The 8616-nt window shown below is 38.5% G+C and overlaps 1 non-coding gene across 1 annotated transcript; it reads right to left on the reverse strand.

The window, feature by feature from the left end:
• Positions 1 to 7285: 7285 nt before the first annotated feature.
• Positions 7286 to 7387, reverse strand: LOC128585178 (U6 spliceosomal RNA). The gene has a single exon (XR_008379913.1). It is a non-coding gene; the product is annotated as a U6 spliceosomal RNA (small nuclear RNA).
• Between the last annotated feature and the right edge of the window lie 1229 nt (positions 7388 to 8616).

Raw genomic sequence — 8616 nt, forward strand, 5'->3', positions numbered from 1 at the left:
TAATCTAGAGAGGAGGTGTAAAGTGAGCTGATGAGATTTGCCTTATGTAAATGTCACATGGGCTGAGTGTTAAGTATGGGATGGAAAAGGCGAGACTCAAGACTGTCCAGGGAAAGGGAAGTTAAAGTAAGCAGAAGTGTGAAGATGATGGGGACAATGATGCAATGTAAAGCAAAAGCTGTGTGGATGAGGAGAAACACACAGATGAAGAGATGAACAGGCAATGTTGACAGGGGTGAAATGGGAATGGGAAAGGAAGAGGCCCGCAGAGCCCCAAGGCTGTGGCTGGGACAACTGGGAGGGTGCTATTGCCATTCTCTGAGAAATGGGTTTGGGATGATAAGTTCAGTTTGAGTATGTTTGTTATACCTAGAGGCCATGAGAATAAACTATTGGATTTCAGGTCTGCAGACATCTCCTTGGGTCAGGAGAGAGAGCACTAAACCAAAAATACATATCTGGAAGTCATATGTTATTTTTGCCAAGGTGGCAAATGGATCCATTAGTGCATTTATTCATTCTGTAATCATTATTAAATATTCTACTATGTCTTAGCCACGGGGTCAGTGAAAAAGATTCAGTAAGTATGTGGTAATGGAAAAGGGAACAGAGGTGGAACCCTAGAGAGACCAACATTTAAACCAAAAGTGGGGGAGGCCAGGGAAAAGGCTGAGGAGAGACATGACTGCATTCAACACAGCAAATAATTTAGCAGGCTTATAAAACACTTTCTTTATAGTCACCTGGTCTACCCTGCATTTTCCTTTCTTTCTTTCTTTTTTTATTAAATCATAGCTGTGTACATTGATATGATCATGGGGGATCATACATCAGCTTCACAGACCGTTTGACATTACTTTCATCACACTGTTTAACATAGCCTTCCTGGCATTCTCTCAGTTACTGTGCCAAGACGCTTACATTCCACATTTACCAAGTTTCACATATACACTTGTAAGATGCACCTCAGGTGTAATCCCACCAATCACCCTCCCTCTACCCACCTCTCACCGCCCTCCCCTCCCTTTCCCCCTATTCTTAGGTTGTAACTGGGTTATAGCTTTCATGTGAAAACCCTAAATTAGTTTCATAGTAGGGCTGAGTACACTGGGTACTTTTTCTTCCATTCTTGAGATACTTTACTAAGAAGAATATGTTCCAGCTCCATCCATGTAAACATGAAAGAGGTAAAGTCTCCATCTTTCTTTAAGGCTGCATAATATTCCATGGTGTACATATACCACAATTTATTAATCCATTTGTGGATCGATGGGCACTTGGGCTTCTTCCATGACTTAGCAATTATGAATAGGGCTGCAATAAACATTCTGGTACAAATATCTTTGTTATGATGTGATTTTTGGTCTTCTGGGTATATGTCCAGTAGAGGGATTACAGGATTGAATGGCAGATCTATTTTTAGATCTCTAAGTGTTCTCCATATATCTTTCCAAAAGGAATGTATTGATTTGCGTTCCCACCAGCAGTGCAAAAGTGTTCCCTTTTCTACACATCTGCGCCAACATCTCTGGTCTTGGGATTTTGTGATATAGGCTAGTCTCATTTGAGTTAGATGGTATCTCAAAGTACTTTTGATTTGCATTTCTCTGATGATTAAAGATGATGAGCATTTTTTCATATGTCTGAAGGCCGCACGCCTGTCTTCTTCAGAGAAGTTTCTCTTCAAATCCCTTGCCCGGCCTGCGATGGGATCCCTTGTTCTTTTCTTGCTAATGCGTTTGAGTTCTCTGTGGATTCTGGTTATTAAACCTTTGTCGGAGACATAACCTGCAAATATCTTCTCCCATTATGAGGGCTGTTTGCTTGCTTTACTTACTGTGTTCTTGGCTGTGCAGAAGCTTTTTAGTTTGATCAAGTCCCAGTAGTGTATTTTTGAAGCTGCTTCAATTGCCCGGGGGGTCCTCCTCATAAAATACTCGCCCTGACGGATTTCTTCAAGGGTTTTCCCTGCACTCTCCTCTAGTATTTTTATAGTTTCATGTCTTAAGTTTAAATCTTTAATCCAGTGAGAGTCTATCTTGGTTAATGGTGAAAGGTGTGGGTCCAGTTTCAGTCCTCTGCCGGTTGCCAGCCAGTTCACCCAACACCGTTTGTTAAATAGGAAATCTTTTCCCCACTGAATGTTTTTAATTGGCTTGTCAAAGATTAAATAATGATAAGTAGCTGGATTCATCTCTTGGTTCTCTATTCTGTTCCAGACATCTACTTCTCTGTTTTTGTGCCAATACCATGCTGTTTTGATCACTATCGATTTGTAGTATAGTCTGAGGTCTGGTAGCGTAATTCCTCCTGCTTTGTTTTTATTTCTGAGTAATTTCTTGGCTATTCGAGGTTTTTTCTGATTCCATATAAAACGAAGTATTGTTTTTTCAAGATCTTTAAAGTATGACAGTGGAGCTTTAATAGGGATTGCATTGAAATTATATATTGCTTTGGGTAGTATGGACATTTTAACAATGTTGATTCTTCCCAGCCATGAGCATGGTATGTTTTTCTGTTTGTTAACATTTTCAGCTATTTCTTTTCTTAGAGTTTCATAGTTCTCTTTATAGAGATCTTTCACATCCTTTGTTAGATAAATTCCCAAATATTTCATCTTCTTTGCCACTACTGTGAATGGGATAGAGTCCTTAACTGTTTTTTCAACTTGACTATTGTTGGTATATATAAAGGCTACCGATTTATGAATGTTGATTTTGTAACCTGAGATGCTGCTGTATTCCTTGGTCACTTCTAAGAATTTTGTAGTAGAGTCCCTAGTGTTTTCCAGATATACAATCATATCATCTGCGAAGAGCAAAAGTTTGATCTCTTCTGACCCTATATGGATACTCTTGATTGCCTTTTCTTCCCTAATTGCAGTGGCTAAAACTTCCATTACAATGTTAAAAAGCAATGGAGACAATGGGCAGCCTTGTCTGGTTCCTGATCTGAGTGGAAATGATTCCAATTTAACTCGATTCAATACGATATTGGCTGTGGGTTTGCTGTAGATGGTCTATATCAGTTTAAGAAATGTCCCTTTTATACCAATTTTCTTATGTGTTCTGATCATGAAGGGATGCTGGATATTATCAAAAGCTTTTTCTGCATCAATTGAGAGAATCATATGGTCTTTGTTTTTTAATTTGTTTATGTGCTGGATTACATTTATAGATTTACGTATATTGAACCAGCCTTGAGACCCTGGGATAAAACCAACTTGGTCATGATGTAGAATTTGTTTGATGTATTGCTGGATTCTGTTTGTTAGGATCTTGTTGAATATTTTTGCATCTATATTCATTAGTGATATCGGTCTATAATTTTCTTTTCTTGTTGGGTCTTTTCCTGGTTTGGGTATCAGGGTGATGTTTGCTTCATAGAACGTGTTGAGTAGTCTTCCTTCTTTTTCTACCTTTTGGAACAGGTTGAGTAATATAGGTACTAAGTCCTCTTTAAAGGTTTGGTAGAATTCTGACGTGAAACCATCTGATCCCGGGCTTTTCTTTTTAGGGAGGTTTTGTATAGTTGGTGCTATTTCCGAACTGGATATGGGCCTTTTCAACATTTCCACTTGATTCTGGCTAAGTCTTGGAAGGTGATGTGCTTCCAAGTATTGGTCAATTTCCTTCAGATTTTCATATTTCTGAGAATAGAGTTTCTTGTAACATTCATTAAGGATTTTTTGGATTTCTGAGGAGTCTGTTGTTATTTCAACTTTGTCGTTTCTGATTGATGAGATTAGAGATTTTACTCCTTTTTTCCTGATTAGGTTGGCCAAAGGTTTATCTATTTTATTGACCTTTTCAAAAAACCAGCTTTTATTTATTGATCTGTTGTATTATTCTTTTGTTTTCAATTTCATTTAATTCTGCTCTAATTTTGGTTATTTCTTTTCTTCTACTGGGTTTGGGGTTGGAATGTTCTTCCTTTTGCAGTTGCTTGAGATGTCCCATTAAGTTGTTAACTTCCTATCTTTCCATTCTCTTGAGGAAGGCTTGCAGTGCTATAAATTTCCCTCTTAGAACTGCCTTTGCAGTGTCCCAGAGGTTCTGACAGTTCATGTCTTCATTGTCGTTTTGTTCCAAAAAACTGGTGATTTCTTTCTTAATCTCATCTCTGACTCAGCTATCATTCAGCATAAGGTTATTTAACTTCCATGTTTTTGTATGAGTATGCAGATTCCTGTTGCTACTCAACTCAAGTTTTATTCCATGGTAGCAGAGAAGATGCGTGGAATAATTTCTATTCCTTTAAATTTACTGAGGTTAGACTTGTGACCTAAGATGTGATCAATTTTGGAGTAAGTTCCGTGGGCTGATGAGAAGTATGTGTATTCAGTTTTGTTGTTACGAAATGTTGTGTCTGCTAAATCCCAATGTTGGATGGTTAGGTTTAAATCTAAAATTTCTTTGCTCAGCTTCTTGTTGGAGGATCGATCCAACACTGCCAAAGGAGTGTTGAAATCTCCGACTATTATGGAGCTGGAGGAAATCAAGTTGCTCATGTCTGTTAGAGTTTCTCTTATAAATTGAGGCACATCCTGGTTGGGTGCATAGATATTAATAATTGAAATCTCATCATATTGAGTATTACCCTTAACAAATATGAAGTGACCATTCTTGTCCTTCCTTAATTTTGTTGGTTTAAAGCCTATTGTATCTGCAAATAAAATTGCAACACCTGCTTTTTTCTGATTACCATTTGCCTGAAGTATGGATGACCATCCTTTCACCCTGAGTCTGTATTTGTCTTTTAAGTTAAGATGTGACTCTTGTATGCAACAGATATCTGGCCTGAGTTTTTGTATCCAGTCAGCTAACCTATGACTCTTTTAGAGGACAGTTTAAGCCATTCGCATTAATGGAGAATATTGGTAAGTGTGGTGAAATTTTGGGTATTGAGTTTTTCAAAAGTCCAGTTGACATTTTTAATCCTTTCACCAGTGTGGAAATTGGAGTTTAAGTCCAGTTGACATTTTTAATCCTTTCACCAATGTGGAAATTGGAGTTTGATCCAAAGTTTCTGAGTGAGTTTAGTTTTGTGGTATAGGATTGGGTTGGTCATTATGGAGGATAAGTCTGAGAATATCCTGAAGAGCTGGTTTGTTTATGGCAAATTTCTTCAACATATGCATGTCATTAAAGTATTTAATTTCTCCATCATAAATGAAACTCAGTTTAGCTGGATACAGGATCTGGGGTTGAAAGTTATTTTGCTTTAGGAGATTAAAAGTCGATGACCACCCTCTTCTGGCTTGAAAAGTTTCAGCAGAGAGATCTGCAGTCATTCTAATATTCTTCCCTTTGAAGGTAATGGTTTTCTTTCTCCTGGCAGCTTTGAGAATTTTCTCCTTCATATTAACTTTAGTGAAGCTAATTATGATATGCCTGGGGGGTGTCTTATTAGGGTTGAGTCATGCTGGGGTTCTGAAGCTGTCTGCTATCTGAATTTCAGAATCTCCAGGCATGTCTGGAAAATTCTCTTTCACAATTTCATGCAGAAGGTCCTCTGCCCAGCGAGGCCACTTCATCTGTTTCAGGAACTCTAATGATTCAGATATTGCCCTTCTTCAAATTATCTCAGAACTCTCTGAGAGAATGATACATTTTTGCTCTCCATTTCTCTTCCTCTTTGAGAGTTTGGGAGCATTCAAAGGCTTTATCTTCGATGTCAGAAATCCTTTCTTCTACTTTCTCCATTCTGTTGCTGAGGGATTCTACTATATTTTTCATATATTTGAGGGCTGCAAAGTCTTGCTTCAGTGTGTCTAAGTCTTTGGTGGTTTTGTCTTTAAATTTGTTAAATTCTTGAGACAACTTTTGAATTTCTCCTCAAATTCCTAATTCCACTTTATTAATCTTGTCTACAATCTAAATTCTGAATTTGATTTCTGACATCTCAGCCAGTTGTTTATGAATGGGATCTTCAATTTCATCTGCCATATCTTTCCTTGGGGGGGTTGATCTATTCTGGTTATTCATGTTACCAGAGCTTTTCTGCTGATTCCACCCCACAGTTGTTTTACTTCCTTTGATTTTTTTCCCCTGGGCTTTGTCGAGGGCCTGTACAGTGTTGTGGCCTGAGAAACTGGGGCCCTGTCTTGTGTGGTGGGGCTAAGTGGTTCTGTCTTGTTTTCAGCTGGTTTCTGTTCCACCCTAGTGAAACAGATACTCTGGATTGAAGTCTCAGCTGTGGATAAATATCAGCAATTAAGTCACCCCGCTCCCCACAGGCAAACAATTGGAAAAGGAAAATCAAACCTTCCTACCACCGTGTGCCTAGGGCACCACCTGATTTGTCCTCAGGCGATTGGTTCAGTTCAAAAGGTCCAAATCAATTGTCTCAGTCTGCACCTGTCTCGGGTGAGAGAGTTAAGAGGTCTCTGGGAAATGGATCACAGGGGTCTGGTGACTACTCTGGTGTGGCTTGCTCCAGTGCTGCGTGGAGTCAGGAGGAGCCACCCAGCCAATAGATCAGTCTGGGAAGATTGATGCCTCCTTCCCCATCTTGCACCACTGTCACACCCTGTCACTGATAGCCCTGCAGTTGGCTGACCCAGTTGCCTGTAGTGAACCAGTACTCCAGGAGTTTGCACCTGCCTGAATCCCAAGGAAGTCTGCCAGGCCACTGTGCTCTGCCTCTCTTTAACAGGAGAAGGTGAGGCCTGACAACCTTGGGTGCTTGATGAATGTTGGGGAGTTTTCACTCAGGTCCAGTCTCGCCCCTGATTAAAGTTACTGACAGAACAGAACATAACAATTTTGCAGTTCCCCTGCAGAAGAGAAACTGAATTGAGTTCCAAATGCAAACATTGCAACCTAATCTTTGCATCCTCAGATTAACCTGAAACAATAAAAAATGATCTGTTCCATAAATCAAAAGGTTGAGCCTTTTGATTATAGTGAGCACCAATGAGATTTATTGCAGTCATCAATGGACCTAAAAACAAACATGAAACATGCTTCCTAACATATTTTCCCTGCCCCACTAGCTTCTTTCCTGAAGTTCTCATTTAAGAAAAAATAGATACTTTTAGCACATCTTCTATTTAGAGTGAATTTGTAGTTATAAGTCCTTCCATAAAGAAAATAACAGGGCAAATTTTGCTAAACACCTAAAAAAAAAAAATCAACTCTATACAAAACATATTTTTAAAGGGAGAAAAGGAAGAAATACTGTCAACTACTCTATGAGCATTACCAGGCAAAGATGATGGGAAATAAAAAGGTCCACATCAACAATTCTCACAAATATAGAAACAAAAATCTTTTTTTTTTTTTTTTTTATGGAACACTTCACGAATTTGCGTGTCATCCTTGCATGGGGCCATGCTAATCTTCTCTGTATCATTCCAATGAAACAAAAATCTTTAATGTAATGTTAACAAACTGAATCCAGTACATGAGAAGGTAATACATAATGACCACACAGTAATAGTCATATTTAAAAGGGCTGAATTGTTTACGTAGATAATCTGAAGAATTTATATACATATTATAATATATCCATAGGCAGTCCCTGAGTTACGAATGAGATGGGTTCTGTATGTTTGATCTGAAGTTGAGTTTGTATGTAAGTTGGAACAGGTACATTTATGTATTACATATAATAGCTTTTATTTCTAAGTGTGAGTTGTACATAAGTTGGATGTTTCTTACTTGGGGACTGCTTGTGTATAAATATAAACACATATAATATACATGGAACCTAATAAATGAATAATGCAAAATCATATACTGCAAGGTCACCATAAAATAGCAATATTACTTTGATATACCATAAACCAATACCTAGAAACATAATCAACATTGTAGTAGATTAAAGATGGACACAAGTCCTTGAACAGTCCTCTTAGCAAGAAATTCATTCTGTGTTCTCTCCCTTTGCATTTCATGATACTTTGACACTCCTTACATCATGTGATGGCATCTACGTCCCATCCATTAAAACTGATAGGGCTCTGGGTTCCATATTAAATAATGTGATGCAAGTGGCTTGGGATTTTCCAGGTTGTGCCTCAAATACTAGCAGCTTCCACTGCCTGTTTCTTGAAACTCTTAACTATTGGAACTCAACCACCATGTAGTGAAAAGCCAAGCCTCATGAAGAGGCCTCCTGCAGGTACATCAATTTGTAGCCTTTGCCAAGCTGTTCACCAACATCAACTGCCAACCGTATGAGCAATGTATCTTTTGTGCCTAACCCAGATGAAGCTTTAGATGACACTAACACCAGCCACCATATGGCTGCTACCTCACAAATGACTCCTAGTAAGAACTATCCAGCTAGACCAACTCTATTCATAGAAACATGAGAAAAATCACCTTTAAAGTTGAAAATTATTGTTTTAAGCCATCAAGCTTCAGGGCACTATATAACTCAGAGCAAACAACGGAAATAAAAATCATTTGCAATAGTATTAATAAACAAAACAAAATTACTTAGCAGTAAATTTAAAGACACCTCCATAGTACTGCTGAGACATTAAAGAGGCAGACACACACTGCAGCTTTGCACATCTGTAGGCATCCAACAACTATCTAAAAATGTCCCTTGGCCATGTTCCTGATGGGTGAGCCAATCCATGTACTCACTGTCTCCAAAGACCTT

Source organism: Nycticebus coucang, chromosome 4, assembly GCF_027406575.1.
Source record: "Nycticebus coucang isolate mNycCou1 chromosome 4, mNycCou1.pri, whole genome shotgun sequence".
Taxonomy (NCBI): domain Eukaryota; kingdom Metazoa; phylum Chordata; class Mammalia; order Primates; family Lorisidae; genus Nycticebus; species Nycticebus coucang.